The sequence below is a fragment of the Coenobita brevimanus genome, chromosome 104 (assembly GCF_032717465.1).
Source record: "Coenobita brevimanus isolate Jiangsu-jjx chromosome 104, ASM3271746v2, whole genome shotgun sequence".
Taxonomy (NCBI): Eukaryota; Metazoa; Arthropoda; class Malacostraca; order Decapoda; family Coenobitidae; genus Coenobita; species Coenobita brevimanus.
This window is the reverse complement of record NC_137057.1, coordinates 43,583,383-43,601,587: the sequence shown is the minus strand read 5'-3', so window position 1 is coordinate 43,601,587 and position 18,205 is coordinate 43,583,383.

Below are 18,205 nucleotides of genomic sequence, written 5' to 3'. Positions count from 1 at the left end.
TCTGAAACATGGAACACCAAATTGTTGACACTATCTCCGAAACCGCTTAAGCTAGAAAGCTGATACTCAAATGGCATATGTTCCTTGCCGCGGAGCAGATCTGAAAAGAGTATTATCTTAATCGGGTGAATATCCTCCCAGATTGCCAAGGGTCTTATATAGGGATTTTCCTGGATATTCCGAATGCCACCTGATTTATCACGAAGAAATACTGCTATAGCCACCAAACTTGGTTTACTTGTAGACCTTGAAACTTAAGGACACATGCACAAGATCGGTGACTTTGACACAAAGTCAAGGTCACATGGGCCTGCAAACATTCAAAATTGGGCTCTGTCTAACTCGGCTTTTGGTGGGGTTACAGAGAATAAAAAATTTCAGAATACCAAAACTCTCTTCTATAAGGCTGGAGCATCGTTTTGTATTGTTAAAATTATTATTATTATTATTATTATTATTATTATTATTATTATGATCATTATTATTATTATTATTATTATTATTATCATTATTATTATTATTATTATTATTATTGCTATTTTTATTATTATTATTATTATTGATATTGAAGACTTTATGGGGTGGGGGGAGATCTAGCAGGCTGGCACTCCAAGACCTTTCGAGATAGAAGAGAAATTTTTAGGAGTTATGTATCTTAGATGAACGCTTCTGTTGGCAATTTTCTTTACCTAGCACTGGGGCCGCACTAGTTCTGTCTGTTATTTTTTCAATGTGCTGCACTAGCTCCATCTCTGTTATTTTTTCAATGTGCTGCACTAGCTCCATCTCTGTTATTTTTTCAATGTGCTGCACTAGCTCCATTTCTGTTATTTTTTCAGTGTGCTGCACTAGCTCCATTTCTGTTATTTTTTCAGTGTGCTGCACTAGCTCCATTTCTGTTATTTTTTCAGTGTGCTGCACTAGCTCCATTTCTGTTATTTTTTCAATGTGCTGCACTAGCTCCATTTCTGTTATTTTTTCAGTGTGCTGCACTAGCTCCATTTCTGTTATTTTTTCGATGTGCTGCACTAGTTCCATCTCTGTTATTTTTTCAATGGGCCGCACTAGCTCCATCTTTGTTATTTTTTCAATGGGCCGCACTAGCTCCATCTCTTACTTTTTCAATTTTTGCTCTCCTGTGTACCAAAAACTACTGAATCAGTTGCTTTGGAAATGTTTCAGTACATATCCGTCAAATATACTGTTGCATCTGGGTATTGATACTGAGATCCAAAAAATAGTTTTTGATGTACTGAAGAAAATTAAAATGGACACCTCATGCCCGAAAGTGCTAAATCGGAAAGTATTTGGCCGATTTTGACCAAACTCGGTGAAAATGTAGTTGATTATGCGTGAACATGATTTGCATAGCATGAGTGACTGACCTTGATCTCTCAGTCACGAGTCACAATCAGTAAAAAGTTTTGAGTCATACCAAAAGTCCTTTAATATTAAGTCTACCGTGATTAAAGTATTTTCATTTGGAATGTGGATTTCTTTGAATATTTCTTCAACAATTTCAGAGTACTAGTTATTATTATTATTATTTTTTTTATAATTACTGTTATTATTATTATTATTTTTATTATTATTATTATTATTATTACTTATTTTATAATTTTGATATTCCTAAGGCAATTTGGCCTATAGCCTTCAAACCTACTCAGCTAAGTCGGACAGCTGTCCGCTTCTTTTGGTCAAATATGCTGGGAGTTCATCAAGCGGAATTCCGGATATTATCCTGAGCACAAATGTGGGACAGCCACGGCATCTCTAGAACTGCTTTAGCAAGGAAGCTGAAATTTAACTACAATATACTCTTGGCAATCCGGCAAGGAGTATGGTTCTATTTGGTTAATTATACTCTGAGATCGCTTGGGATAAAAAAAAAAAAAAAAAAAAAAATAGGACTTCTCTGGATATCTCCTAATTTTTCATGAAGGATTAAAACTAAAGCCAGAAAACTTGGTGGACTTATAGACTGTGATGACCTAACGTGACATGCAGAATATCAGTGACCTTGACCTTAATACCTCTCAATAGCTCGGCTTCTAGTGGGCAATTGCTATTGCAAAGTTTTCTTTATCAAACCTGTCTCTGGACAATTTTTCAGTGTTCGAGTTAATATTTAGTTGATTTTTTTTTTTCATAAATTCTAATGCCGACTGTACTTTCCATTGTAGTTTTTTATTTTTTTTAACTTAACGGATATCTTTTGTGGTGAGGGAGATAGTGAAGGCGCTATCTAAGCTCTCTATTTCTCTAAGGAAATCCAAAGCTGAATAAAACTGTCTACAGATAGCAAGAAGTAAATAAAAATGCATCATCGAAGTGAAGGGGTCAATAAATTCGTCTGTAGATAGCAAGAACAAACTAGACTAATACGAAATCGCAGTGAAGGGTTATGTCTTGAGAAAGTAGCCTAGCCTTGGACCCCTACGCTGCTGATGTGGCAGTATAGGATTGAACGGATGAGTGGATGAATAAGTAATATGTTTGTCTGGACTGATTAGCCTAGCCGCGAGTCCCTACGCTCCTGGTTAGGCAATAGGGGAATGGATGATGGATGGACGGATGGGTAATATGTTTATCTAAACTGAATAGCCTAGCCCCGGACCCCTACACTCCTGGTGATAAAGGACTGGATGAATGAGTGAATGGAGGATTAAGTTGTGTGATGGTTATACTGTGTTGTGACGAGGGGGTTTAAGCTTACGAGTATCAGCGTTTCATGTGTTGATTGGGGTCAACAGGGATACGCTTGTTGTGGTGTTTGGAGAACCGGTAATGGCAGTGATGGTGGTAGTGGTGGTAGTGGTAATGGAAGTGGAGTTGATGAGATAGTAGTGAAATGATGGCTGTGTGGTAATGGCGTCGATGATATGGATAATGATGGTAGTTGTGGTGGTGGTGGTGATGTCAGTGGTGGTTGCAGCTATGGTGTGGTGGTGGTGGTAGTGGTGATGGTAGCAGTGATATTGGAGAAAGTAATTAAGTGGTAGTGGTAATGGTAACGGAAGCAGCAACAGGTGGTGGTGGCGATGGTAGTGACAGTATCAGTGACAGTGATAGTGGTGGTGGTGGTGGTGGTTATGCTAGTGGTGGTGACAGTGGGAAAATAAGTGGAAGAGGGACTGATGGTGGTGGCGGTGGTGGTGATATTGGTAGTTACAGAAGCAGCAGTAGAGATGGCAATAAGAGTGGCAGTGATAATATTAGTGCTGGTAACAGGCGGTGTTGGTGGTGGTGCAGCAAGATTTCATCAGGTTATGACATCCTTGACACGTTCAAGAGTTCCATCTTGTGAAGTGCAACATCGACCATTATAACTGTTATTGTGAGCAAGCTGGGCAGGATCTCATTACATTCTGACATTGTTTTGGTGAGGGAAATTAATAAATATAATTTTTATTAATAATATTCGAAATTAGCGTATCTTTTTACTTTAAGGAGAAACTTTCGGTCTTTGGGCCTTTGGTTCCTTCTCTGTATAGCAAATGTGCATACATACATACATGCATACTTGTTTATATATATATATATATATATATATATATATATATATATATATATATATATATATATAAGTAAACAAATCGACAAACAAAACATAGGTCAGGAAGTTGGTTTGTGGGTCCAGTAACCCACTTATTACATACCCGGGGGATAATGCCCAGTAACCTTTGCAAACATCACCAGTGGGGCACTAATACCCATCATCATTATTGTGATACGCTAGGGATGTCATTTAGTCCTGTGCTACGGTATAAGTGTGTGTGTGTGTGTGTGTGTGTGTTTTAATGGCCAATTCGGTGGCATCGTGTAAAAGGGCAATGAATACGACTTTGTAGACGCAAAAACACTCCCAAATTATAGAAACGCATACGGGAGCCGAATGCTAATCGCCCGCCAGATTATGTTGTTGGCCAAGTCTTGATACCCCGAAGGATTTATTCTGACTGCTCAAGCCGTTCATGAGATATAATGGTGGTAAAGGAGGGTGATAAAAACTAGTTGACCTTTGTCAACCATTCTGGTGACCTTGACCTAGACAACGAGTGTCCACTTTCGAACTCTGCCAAGATTTAGGCCATGTCTCGATACCCTGAAGGTTTCATGCTGATAGCTCAAACCGTTCATGAGATATAATGAGAACACACACACACACACACACACACACACACACACACACACACACACACACACACACATACACACACACACACACAAGCAGAGACAGGCAAAAACATTATCGCTCAGCCTTGTAAAGGCGGGTGATATCTACAGTGATCTATCCCATAATGCCACTGTCGCCAGCTCACTTCTCTATCCACTACACCACCACCTCACTGTCCATTACACTCACTGCTGGCGTATATTTCGTGTTGTCTTCTGGCCGTATTGTTGGAACTTCGTAGCCACAATTTATATATATGTAACTCTTTAGTCTTGTAATAGGTAAGTCTTGAGTTTTGGCTAAAGTTATTTTGGTAATTGAGGAGCAGGAGGAGTTAAAGATGAATATAGGGAGTTGATCTTGATTTATTATCTTCAAAGAAAGTCTAAGTTGAGCAGTGTATGTATTACACAGGGACTTAATTTACTAAGTCTAGTTGGACCCCTCTTCTTATTTGATCTCTCCACTACCTGTCGGTTCTATGGCTTGCCCCTTTCTGAGCTCTGATTCCTACATTCTCGTTCAGCAGGGGTCGTGTCACGGGGGGTATACTGTTGTGAAGCTTCTAGAACACTGTATGTCTGTGTGTATGTACAGCCTCCGGTGCACGTCCAGCATTCCTTAAGAGTTGCAAGGGTTGCTGACACACTTCCTATCTCATCCCCTGGCTTGGTGCTTCTATCTGTCTATTTGTCTATCTATCTATCTATGAGTTCTATTATTATAATATGGAGTCCTGACAGTATTCTCGTAAACTCACTGATATACGTCTTAATCCCTTCAGTTCAGTGACATTTTTCAATATTTTTTGCAACTTTCAAACGATTTTCTTGACCTTCTGAGAGAGAGAGAGAGAGAGAGAGAGAGAGAATCAGGTTGTAAGGGGACTAATGGAGACCATATCTAACCACTTCAGTTTGAAAAGACTCTCCAAACCCGAATAAAATGTTCTGGCTGAAATTAGAATATAATCAACAGTAACAAGAGCAACAACAACAACAACAACAAAAACAACAACAAGACCAACAGCAATAACTACAGCAGCAGCAACAACAACAACAACAACAACAACAACAACAACAACAATAATAATAATAGTAATAACACCAATAATAATAATAATAATAATAATAATAATAATAATAATAGTAATAATAATAATAACAACAACAATGATAATAATAATAATAATAATAATAATAATAATAATAATAATCTATCTATTGCCAGACGCCATAATCCCTAAGGGGTGGCCATTTGACTTTGAGTTATTTGTATTACGGGGAGGGGCACTAACCCTCCACCAACCCATTTCTTGACACGTAGGGAGCACGTATGGTTTGGTTATATGGTTACCACCCATTGTTGCAAATGGTTTTTTGAATTACAGGAAACCATTTGTCTTGTCACTCAACGTAAAACTACCTGTAAAGGAAAGAAAAGCAATAAGTGACATGTAAGATGGGAGAAATAGGAAGCGAGGAGGGCAGGCACAGAAAAAGAATGATAAAGGCTAAGGAAGAAGTAGGCAGCACTACATCAAGTGAGTGGATGATGGTCGCCACCACCTACCACTCATAACAATAATACCGATGATAATAATAATAATAATAATAATAATAATAATATAATAATAATAATAATAATAATAATAATCTATTGCCAGACGCCATAATCCCTAAGGGGTGGCCATTTGACTTTGAGTTATTTGTATTACGGGGAGGGGCACTAACCCTCCACCAACCCATTTCTTGACACGTAGGGAGCACGTATGGTTTGGTTATATGGTTACCACCCATTGTTGCAAATGGTTTTTTGAATTACAGGAAACCATTTGTCTTGTCACTCAACGTAAAACTACCTGTAAAGGAAAGAAAAGCAATAAGTGACATGTAAGATGGGAGAAATAGGAAGCGAGGAGGGCAGGCACAGAAAAAGAATGATAAAGGCTAAGGAAGAAGTAGGCAGCACTACATCAAGTGAGTGGATGATGGTCGCCACCACCTACCACTCATAACAATAATACCGATGATGATAATAATAATAATAATAATAATAATAATATAATAATAATAATAATAATAATAATAAATAATAATAATAATAACAATAATAACACCAAAAATAATAATAACCAATAATAATAATAATAATAATAATAATAATAATAATAACAGTGATAAATAGACAAATAAATAAATATATTAAATAAATTTTATTATACCCTTCTCACACACATTTGGCCTAAAATTACCATCAGTTCATCTTGACTGCCGAGATGTAACAGTAACGATAGATTATTATGCTTTCCAAGAAAAGCTGTGGCAGAAAAAGGCGTGGTGGGGGTGAAGTGGTTAACCCCAGGACAAGCCACTGGTGGGCCTGAACCAAACCGCCTGTCGGTAGCACAACTGTGTCAGTCACGGCAACATTCTCGTCGGTTCCATAATACCTTTTCCTAATTGATTTTTTTCTTTTTTTATTACACCTTAATGTTCTCTTCCGTGTTACATACAGTATATTCTCATACTTTGCTTAACCCATTTCCGCCCAGTGGGCTCAGTTGAGGATGGAACTGGGCATTTTCAAAAGTAAATAAAGAATGGAACCCGAGGCAGGGACCTATGAGCTTCGCGACTATGAGCCGACAGGAGAAGGCCAGTACGCTTAGTACACATCCGGCAAAATCCCTCGCACAGAACTCTGGGAGCTGATGGGCTAAATAACGTACAAAAGGATATTAACCAGCCATATCATAAAAGATATAGCTAAGGAAGAGGAGTTAAAGAAGCTCCCCAGCATCTGTTCCTAAAGGATTTGTTTATAATTACACCTTTCTGTCCTCTTCTGTGTTACATAAATACTTCCAGTATCGCCATACTCTGCATGAAGAACGTAGAAGAAGATACTAACTACCCGTATCCAAAAATAAATACCTAAGAAAAAGGTGTTAAGGAACTTCTCTAACATCTCTTCCAAAGCGATTTATTTTATTATCAAACCACCCTGTCCTAATCTGTTACAAAAATCCTTCCAATATCGAAATTCAATGCATAAATAAACGTTCAGAAGGATTTTACCATCCATATTGAAAAATAAATCGTTAAAGAAGAGGTGCTAAAGAAGCTTCCTAACATCTCTTCCTGAGCTACCTATATTCCATTACACACTGCCCTACTCTACTGTGTTATTCCGTGTTACATACAGTACATCCTTCCAATATCGCCATACTTTGCATAAGTACTTTACAATAAGATATTAACCAGCCATATTCAGAAAATAAATAGCTATGGAAGAGGTGTTATGGAGCTTACTTAGACGACGAGAGTAAGGGTCCCAGTCTGGTGTAGGTGCCTTGGCCTGGATCAGCGGTGCGCACATGACACAATAACCTCCCATCACTTGGTTTCTAACCGTAGCGCATTCACGTAAGTCTTCCTGGGACCGCAGGTGTGCTGTGGGAGGTAGCAAGAGAAGACCGGTAAATATCATGTATTTTCAAAGAGATAATATTCTTTTCTATGATATTTATAATTATGTTTTTGGTACTGAAATACTTTTCATTAACCCATTGGCTCCCAGATTCCCTGTGCGAGGGATTTTGCTGGAAGGGTGCTGAGCGTACCGCCCTCCGCCTCTCGGTTCATAGTCGCGAAGCTCATAGGTCCCTACCGCGGGGTTCTCTCCTTTATTAGAATTTGAAAATGCCCAGTTCCGCCCTATATTGAGGACACTGGGGGCTAATGGGTTAACTCCATACGAATGTTAGCTGTTTCATGGCCGACACAATTCCAGTTTTCTGTTTCAGCTAACGTAAGACGATGTTATACAGCTGAGTGAGTCATAGGAGCCTGAAAATATTAGCTTGCCTTGTGCTGAAATTAACTGGTAAGGGAGAAATGGGAGGGACTGTCATACATCACCAGGACTACGTGTGTGTGGGTGCGTGTAATTAGAGAGATAGCAGCAGATTTCAGCGTTGTGTTGCTCCCTAATGAATGTTGGCTGACGGCTGCAAGATGTATGATTCCACTCCTGCATTCTCACACTGGCAACCGACCCACACCCGACTCTTCCCTCTCCCCCCACCCAAAGAAAAGTAAAATAAAATACACACACACACACACACACACACACACACACACACTGGGTACCACATGCCTTATAGCATTGCAAGTATAGAATTTTTATGTATTATATATGCAGATGGTGTCCTGGGTTTGCAACGGAAGCATATGCTGTATCTTCAAAGGTAGCAATACAAATACCAAGTCACAGGCGGGTAGGTTCGAGTCATTTTCTCAACGTTTTGCTGTCTGCGTGAAAAAAAAAAAAGAAAAAAAAAGATCGAAAGCAATACATTTTAAACATGGCAAACTACCATACTCAGTTTACTCGTATGGGCAATTGTTCTGAATAACCATCTCAGTAAACACAACATCAGTGAAGGAGTAAAAAATTATCCATTCAAACAATTCACGGCACTGAAATAAAGAGTGTAGAGCATTTTAAAACAAATAGTTCCTGTGTTTCGTAGGATACATGAAATACAATTTTCATCGACTACACATAAAGTTATGAAATACTGATTTACACGGCCTGTGTCAGTAGCGTTATATTATTCTGAAATGTAGGTAAATGAAATGAGATTGCAACAGCCGTTTACTTCATATATATATATATATATATATATATATATATATATATATATATATATATATATATATATATATTTCATATCTATCTATCTCTCTATACTGTATATATACTGTATAAAGATAGATAGATAGATAGATATGTATGTGTGTATCTATCTATCATCTCTCTCTCTCTCTCTCTCTCTCTCTCTCTCTCTCTCTATATATATATATATATATATATATATATATATATATAAAGTATATAATATGTCCCTAGATAAAAGTATGTTGTTATCGTAAAAATATGATAGGTGTGCAGAGTTTTGGGATAAGGTATATTTTGATTACAATTCGTGGGTGGCGGGGCCATTTCAAGAAAAAGCTTAATGAAAGTACATAAAGTTTAGTGTTTTCAGAATTACCGATCCCTTCAGAAATAAACATATGCAGCGCTACTCTATTGCAACCCTCCAACTGACCAAACACATACCCCCCCACCTCCCTGCGCACCTAACCAAGAGGATAACGACCTTCATCCCCCTCCCCCTGTATAAGACAGACATAAGACTTAAAAAGGTGAAAGAGAAAATCATCATCATCTCAAATACCACCACCACCATTATCGTCATCATCATCATCAGCATCTCAATAAACCATCGTCCCTACCATCATCCTCATTATCTCCACTACCTCCACCTCCACCATCATCATCATGATCATCATCTCGACTTCCACCCCCATCCATCATCATCTCAACGAACACTACCACTACCATCATCATCATCGTCATATACCACCATCACCATCATCATCGTCATTACCACCACTACAAACACTACCATCATCGTCATAATCACTATTGACATCATCTCAGCTATCATCATCATCATCATCATCATCATCATATCGTTTCAACCCTCCACCTGACCAAGTACATACCTCCCACCTCCCTGCATACCTAATCAACCACATAACGGCCCTCACCCCCCCCCCCACCCTTGTATAACACAGAGACATTTAAACTTAAAAATTTTCAGTAGTTTGTCCGTGTTACCCATAACCTGATCCCTCTAAATTCCTTGTGCAGGGTGCATTGAAATCTCTGTGGATTTTTCTTTTTTTACTTCATACAAAAAATTAAAAATAAAAATAAATAAAAACTACTTACGACACAGCATTCTACCTATCAAAAGGCACCAGAGGACTATAAGACACATAATTATGTGAAAATTTCATATCTCTATAGTTAATACTTTCCGAGTTTTGCTCTGGAAACAAAATCTCAAGACCTTTTTACATTTTTATTATTATTATTATTAAAAAAAAAAAAACATTGCTTAAGACACAGCATTCTATCTATCAAATGGTACCACTTCACTATAAGACACATAACTGTGAAATTTCATGACTCTGTAGTTCATACTTTCTGAGATTCTCTCCGAAACCAAATCTCTACTCCCTGCCAGCTGCCAAGCCGCTCTGCCGCTCAACTCTGTGAACAGACAACAGTGATAACAATACCCTCCTCTGACTTTGTCAGGTGGAGGGTAAAAGCCATTCTGAGTTTTACAAAAGTATGTAAAAAGTATGGTAAAAGTTGTGGATATTAGTAATGTTATATTACTGAATTTACCGACTGGGATGTATAAAAATGCGTAAGGTTTTTATTGGTAACATAACTGGATTAATATTACTGAAGTTGTTAATAAAAGGGAGCATATGAATATTGTAAAAAAAATTGCCTGATAAGCAGTTCATTGAGAAAATAATACTGTTCAGAAAATATGTTTTAAAAAATCATTTTTTAAAGTCCAACATAATGTACAAAGAGAGAAATAAGAATCTTCCCAAACTTTGACGAATACAAAGCGTAAAAGTTGAATAATCTAAAACACACACTAGTAGAGACAAGGTTTTCATTGTCTTTCGCCAGCTTTAAATTTTCTTCAGACGGAACTTGGAAGATACAGTAGTTGTGTCTCTGTCAGTACAGCATCAGAATAAAATGAAGTACTTTTTTTTAAAACCTAAACTTAATTTTTTAATATATGTCACCTTCTAGCAGGCAACTGGGAGGCCTTCATATTCTATACATGCTGTATATGCAGTATGTGCTGTATTTGATACCTTTGTTACTATATTTCTACAGATTGAAAATAGTGTTCATGTAAGCTGGTTAAAAATCTAGATATTTATTTCGTGTATCCCTGTGAAAGGGTGAGAGAATGGGAATATGGTTTAGGTTTATGTGCGGGAGTTAATGAGAATGAGAGGACAAGAGAAGGCTTATGACTGATGATAAGCAAGAAGTGGAAGGAGAATATAAGAGAGTATGGAACAGTGGGTGCAAGGATTGTATGGGTGAGAATGAAAGTAGGTATACAGGCGTGGGCGATTGTATGTGTGTAATTGGTATGCTCCGACAGAGGACCGAGTGGCAAGAATGAAAGATGAGTTTTGGGCGAGAGTAGAAGCATGCATGGACAAATCTGAGAGGAGCGAGAGAGTGCTTTTGATTGGAGACATGAATGGCAAAGCTGGGAATGTACGAGTGGATGGAGTGGTTGGTCAGTGGGGTGTGCCAGCTGAAGTAGGTGGGAATGGTAGTGCTTTGGTGGACATCTGTGCTGGTAAGGGGTTGGCAATAGCTAACACCTACTTTCGGCATAAGATGATCCACCGGTATACATGGAGAGTGATGAGGAGGATGGATGGTGAACTTGTTGAACGAAAGGCAATGATAGACTACGTATTTGTGGATGAGCGAATGAGAAGACAAGTGTTGGATGCAAGAGTGTGGAGAGGGTGGGGGAATGGAGTCTCGGACCATCACTTAGTGATGGCCAAGGTAAAGCTGCAAAGAAAATGGTTGAGGAGACGAAGGGAAAGACAGTAGGAAACAGCTCCTGTGAGAAGAGTGGAGAATTTGCAAGGTAGTGAGAAAATGGCAGAGTATAGGAGCATAGTGGAAGAAAGATTGGGAAGGTATGAGCTAGAGCAGATGGAAGAGGTGGAAGATGTATGTAAGATATTTACGGAAAAGATAGGTGCAGCGTGTGAGGCGGTTTGTGGAATGAGGAGGAGATGCAAGGGTATGCAAGGGACAGCATGGTGGAATGATGAGGTGAAACGAGCTGTGGAACAAAAGAAGAAGGCATATAGTGAATGGCTAGCGAGTAGAGGTATGGGAGAAGATGAGAGAGAGAAGAGAGAGGTATATGTGAGCAGGAGAAGGGAGGTGAAGAGACTGGTGAAGGAGAGTAAGAAGAAAGTGGATGAAGAGTTTGGGAGGAATCTGAGTGTGAAATGGAGGGAGAGTAAGAAATTGTTTTGGAAGGAGGTAAAGAAAGTAAGGCAGTGTGAAAGGGGAAATAGTAGAGGAGTGAAAGATAGGAATAACAGATTGTTGGTGGAGAAGAGAGAGAAACTGAGGAGATGGAAGGAGTACTTTGAGAATTTGTTGAATGTAGAGAGTGAGAGCAGTGCGAGTATAAGTGTTGGGGAATGGCTGGGAGAAGAAGAGATGAGAGGAAGGAGGAAGAGATCAGTAGGGCGGAAGTAGTGGAAGCAATGAAGAAGATCAAGTTGGGAAAGGCCCCAGGAATTGATGGAGTGTGTGGTGAAATGCTTAGGTATGGGGATGAAATTGTTGTGGAGTGGATATGGAAGTTGCGTAGCTTGGCTTGGGAAGAAGGAAGGGTTCCAGAGGACTGGAAATCAGGTATAATTGTTCCATTATACAAAGGAAAAAGGGAGAGAGAAGTATGTGGTAACCATAGGGGTATTTGCCTTATTAGTGTGACTGGTAAAATATATGGTAGGATACTCATTGATAGGGTTAGGCATATGACAAAGGAGCTAGTTGGAGAAGAACAAGGGGGATTTAGAAATGGAAAAGGGTGTGTAGATCAGATATTTGTTACAAGATGTTGAGTGGAGAAGTATCTAGAGAAGGGAAAGAAAGTGCATGCTGCCTTCATGGACTTGGAGAAAGCTTATGACAGAATAGATAGGCAAGGTATGTGGAAGGTATTAAGAATATATGGAGTGGAGGGGAAATTGTTGAGTGGTGTGAAGAGTATGTACGATGGAGCTAGGGCTACGGTGCGAGTGGGTGGTAAGCTGAGTGAGTTCTTTGATCTCAGTGTGGGCCTGAAACAGGGTTGTGTGATGTCTCCATGGCTGTTTAATATATACATGGATGGGGTTGTAAGGGAGGTGCAAGGTAGGGTAGTGGGTGTGGGGGTGGCTCTAATGAATGAGGGTGAGATTTGGAAGATTCCGGTGTTGCTGTTTGCTGATGATACAGTATTGTTGTGTGAAGATAAATGGGAGTTGCAAGGTTTGGTGAATGAATTTGGGACAGTGTGTAGAAGGAGGAAGCTGAAAGTTAATGTAAACAAAAGTAAAGTTATGGTGTTTGAGAGGAATGAAGTCACAGAATGTACAGTGAGGTTGGATGGTGAGGATATGGAGAATGTGAGTGCATTCAAGTACTTGGGTAGTGTGATGAGTAAGGATGGAACTTTGGGGGATGAAGTGCGTGAAAGAGTACAGCAGCGAAGGAAGGTTGTTGGTTCACTGAAAGCAGTGATGAGAAATAGGGAGGTGAGTAAGGAAGTTAAGAAGTCACTGCATGATAGTATTGTGATCCCTACCCTGACGTATGGAAGTGAGGCATGGACCTTGCAGAAAGGGAACAAATCAAGAGTGAGAGCAGTGGAAACGAGTTACTTGAGAGAAGCATGTGGAGTGACGTGGAGGGACAGGTTGACGAATGAAGAAGTGAAGGAACGTTGTGGGGTGGATGTGGATGTGGTTGAGAAGATTAGGAGAAATACACTGAGGTGGTTTGGACATGTGGAGAGAATGGAGAATGAAAGACTGACTAAGAGGGTGTATGTAGGTGAGGTGGAGGGAGAGAGAGGGAGGGGTAGACCGAGGATGAGGTGGAGGGATGGAGTTGAGAGGTATATGAGGGAGGGGAGGGTGAGTTGGGGGAGGGTAGTCAAATGGTGGGTGACAGAGCGACTTGGAGGCGTTTTGTCTGCGGCCACCCATTGCAGGATTAGGGCGTCGGGCTATAGATAGATAGATAGACTGTATATAGATAGTATATACAGCATGTAGATTCCTGTTACATATTTTTTACCCTGTCTATATGATCCATTATGTTAGCAGGTGTTGCCAAACGATTTTATAAAAAACAAAAAAACAAAAAAACTCCATGTTGTGTACCGATTCGAATGTGTTAATCGCCCAGGGCACCACGTGATTAATCGGCTATAGCACTGACATTGAGTTTTTATGTTGTGTATACTGTATGTGATAAAACCCCAAACTCTGAAAGACGTTTTTGAAGGAACTGCAGACAATCACTGGGAGTTGACATTCCAAGTCTGATGCCGATTAGTTTCGTTTTGAAGGATGTTTTGGCTGTCACTTGCAACACTGAAGCTTCTGCCCCAGCAAGGGCAAGCACAGAAAGCAAAGGCGTTTGAAGTCTGACATTTGTCTTTGTCAACTTTTCTGTTTCCGATGAGACAGAGACTCGAACTGAGGGGTATATAACATTACCCATATCTGGTAAAGGAGGCAACAAACATTCCCACCTCGGAGGCATTCTTGTTGTGGTTTGTCTGTTTCTTCATATCATCTTACTATTTCTTATGCCATTTATTATCACAGCCATGTTTCTGCAGATCTTTAGTATTAACTTTTGGCCAGACTGTATGTTTATATTTCACTTTTTTTTTCCTGTCTATGAAAATTAAAACACAAACAAGGGAAAGCACACCCTTAAACTCTAAGGCATACGAGTACAGGCATGTGTCTGCATGCAAACATCTATGAAGTGGCCCAAAAAGTAGTATGTACTGTATAACAAACATTCATACAGCATTAAAGCAGTCAAAGCCTTCAAGCACAAAATACACAAATATATATGTTTTGCTTAAACGTGTAAGCACAATAGAAGGAGCAGAGCGGCTGTAAACATGATTGGTTTTGGAGATTTGCAGAGAAGGAATGCATTGCCAAGAGAATTGACATTCGCACAGGTGATGAGTGCTGTGAAGGGGCTGAAAAATGGGAAAGCAGCTGGGGTTGATGAGGTGAATGCAGAGATGATTCAGTGTAGTGGAGAGAGTGGAATGAAGTGCTTGTTGGGGATATGTAAGAAGGCATGGATGAGTGAAATTGTGCCAGCAGAGTGGAAAAAGGCAGTGATTGTACCCTTGTACAAAAATAAAGGTGAGCGAAGTGAGTGCAAGAATTATCGTACAATAAGTTTACTGAGTGTGGTAGGAAAGGTATATGGAAGAATTATTATAGAAAAAGCAAGAGAGATATCAGAAGTCCTATTAAGTGATGAACAGGGTGACTTTAGGAGTGGCAGGGGATGTGTGGATCAAATATTTGCAGTGAGACAGATAGCAGAGAAGGCTAGTGAGAAGGACCATAAGGTAATTATGGTATTCATGGATCTGGAAAAAAAAAAACACATACGACAAAGTAGACAGAGTAGGATTGTGGAAAGTTTTGCGCATGTACGGTGTAGATGGCAAGCTGCTAGGTGTTGTCAACAGTTTTAATGATGGTAGCGAAGCATGTGTAAGGCTTAATGGGCATCTAAGTGAATGGTTCACGATCAATGTGGGCGTGCAACAAGGTTGTGTGATTTCCCTATGGTTGTTCAATATACTGTATATATATGGATGAGCTGATGAAAGAAGTAAAAACACGAGTAATGGAGAAGGGGATGGCTTTGGTAATGAAAGGTGATGGATGGAATATCTCAAATTTGTTGTATGCTGATGATGTAGTACTACTTGCAAATACAGGACAGGAACTTGGTAGGCTAGTGCAGAGTTTTGCTGATCTTTGTGAGCGTCGTTCCTTGAAAGTAAATGTAGAAAAGACTTAAGTGATGGTTATTGAGAGAGAAGGTGACTTCCAGTGTGATATTACAGTGAATGGGGACTGGAATTGGAGAGAGTTCAAATACTTGGGTACAGTGATAGAAAAGAGAGGAAAATGTGCAAAAGAAGTGGAAAGTAGAGTGATACAAGGCAAAAAAGTAGCTGGTGCAATGAAAGCCTTGATAAGAAACAGAGGCTTGATTGTTGCAGTTGCACGAGGCTTACATGAAGGAGTGTTAGTGCTAACTTTAACATATGGATGTGAGACTATGGTGTGACATGAAAATGAGAAGTCAAGAGTAAGAGGAGTGGAGATGGGACTGCTGAGGAATGTATGTGGAGTACAGAGAAAGGATAGGATAGACAATAATGTGATTCGTGAAAGATGTGGAGTGAGGAAGTCTGTGGACATCAGAATCGAAGAGAGTGTACTGAGATTGTATGGTCATATGGAGAGAATGGATAACAACAGAGTGGTGAAAAGGGTATATCTGAGCGAATTTGAAGGAGGGAGTAGGCGAGGTAGGCCAAGGAAAAGGTGGAGAGATATGGTGGATGAGTGTGTGAGGAGGAGAGGTTCGGAAGTCGGTGAGGCTAGGGAACAGACAAGAGATCGAGCTGGCTGGATGAATGTTGTGAGAAGTGCATCCTATTTTAACGTGGCAGCTTTATCGGATACGTTTATGTGAAGCTACACAACATGGTGAATGTTTTTGGCATATCCGATAGAGCCAGGATTCCGAGGGCTTGAATGATGAGTGAATGGAAGCGTGGCCCATTGGATTGGGCAAATTTGGGCTGTCTGGACATTGCTACTCTTCATCCTGCCCTAAGGTGAGAAAAGAGGTCCGGATGATGATGATGATGATGATGTAAGCACATCACCTGTTATACTCAGTCACAATAACAAAATAATGAACACACGTAAAAAGTATAACTATAAATACAGACTTTTAAGAGCTACAATAACCTGTTCGTTTTCTCTCTCTCTCTCTCTCTCTCTCTCTCTCTCCCTGTGTGTGTGTGTGTGTGTGTGTGTGTGTGTGTGTGTGTGTGTGTGTGTGTGTGTGTTTTTGTGTATGTGTGTGTGTGCATATGGAGGTCGGTCGATTCTACTCCAATCCAGTAGAGGTTCGTGCAGGAAGAAGCGAGTGTTAATTTTTAAAACTATTATAAATTAATACACGAAGGTGTGGACAGGCCCTGATTTATTATATTCAATTTTCAAATATCTTGAGAAATATATAAGGTTAAACTGCGCTTCATATTACATAGCACCATCAGCAAGGTAATATGGTTAACGATCTGTATTTCCCATCCGATAACTCCGTAAACGTCTCCTTCACTAGTCTGTCCCACTGCCTTCATAACCCGTCTGTTGTCCCGTTGAATCAGGTGACGCATTCTGCTGACATATTCTTGCTGGCTCAAGACGATTTTCGTTGGATAAGGATAAACTTACGAACTGAAAGGGTTAGATATAACTTTCCTATTAACCCTTCATAACCAGGGTACTCTCTTACAAATAGAAATCATCGGGTTGTAACAGCAATAACATAAAACTGACATCTAAACGGCTGATGGAGTTGATTACAATGTGTCAGTGTAGGATAAACTGGATTGAACAGATTTTTTTTTTTTGTATGATCTTAATTTTGTCTTATATATATATATAAATATATATATTGATAGATATATAGATATATATATATATAGATATATATATATTTATGTGTGTGTGTGTGTGTGTGTGTGTGTGTGTGTGTGTGTGTGTGTGTGTGCGTGTGTAAACTTGAAAGTTTTTGCCGGCCGTCAGGTTATGTGTCCTTCCTTAATGCATAAAAACTTATGTCTCTCTCACACTATCCTGTTATTACCTCGCAGTTTTTTAGCATTATCAATTATTCTCTTCTGATCTAGCGAAAGGGAATAGGGAAGATATACGAGAAGGAAAAGAAGAGAGAAGAACCAGTAAAACTCCAGTGTTGAAGACTTAGCTGTAATTGAAAAAAAGAAAAAGAAAAAAAAGGGAATAATGCAAATACCATGGAAAGGTAGAAGGCATAGAAGGGACAGAAGAAATAAATAAGTAAAGGGTAGGAATATGGAGGGTATAAGGGGGACACAAGACCGAGAAGACAGAGAAAAAGCCAGAAGTCCTCTGTTGTTGAAAATTTGGCTGTGACTGAAAACGAATAGAACTGAGTTGAAGATGACAAAGATGAAATGGCTGAGAGAAGGGGAGGAACCAAGAAAAATACAATAAAATTTCATTGTTGATAATTTGGGAGCAATAGGAAAAAGTAATAATATATAGCATAGAAGATGCAATTACAGAGGGAACAGAAGATAAAAAAGAGACAAGAAAAGGAATAGGTGGGATATAGGGGATGTAATAGGTCTAGAAAATGTCAGTAGAACTCTTTTGTTCAAAATTGGGCATAACAGAAAAAAAAAATGAAATAATG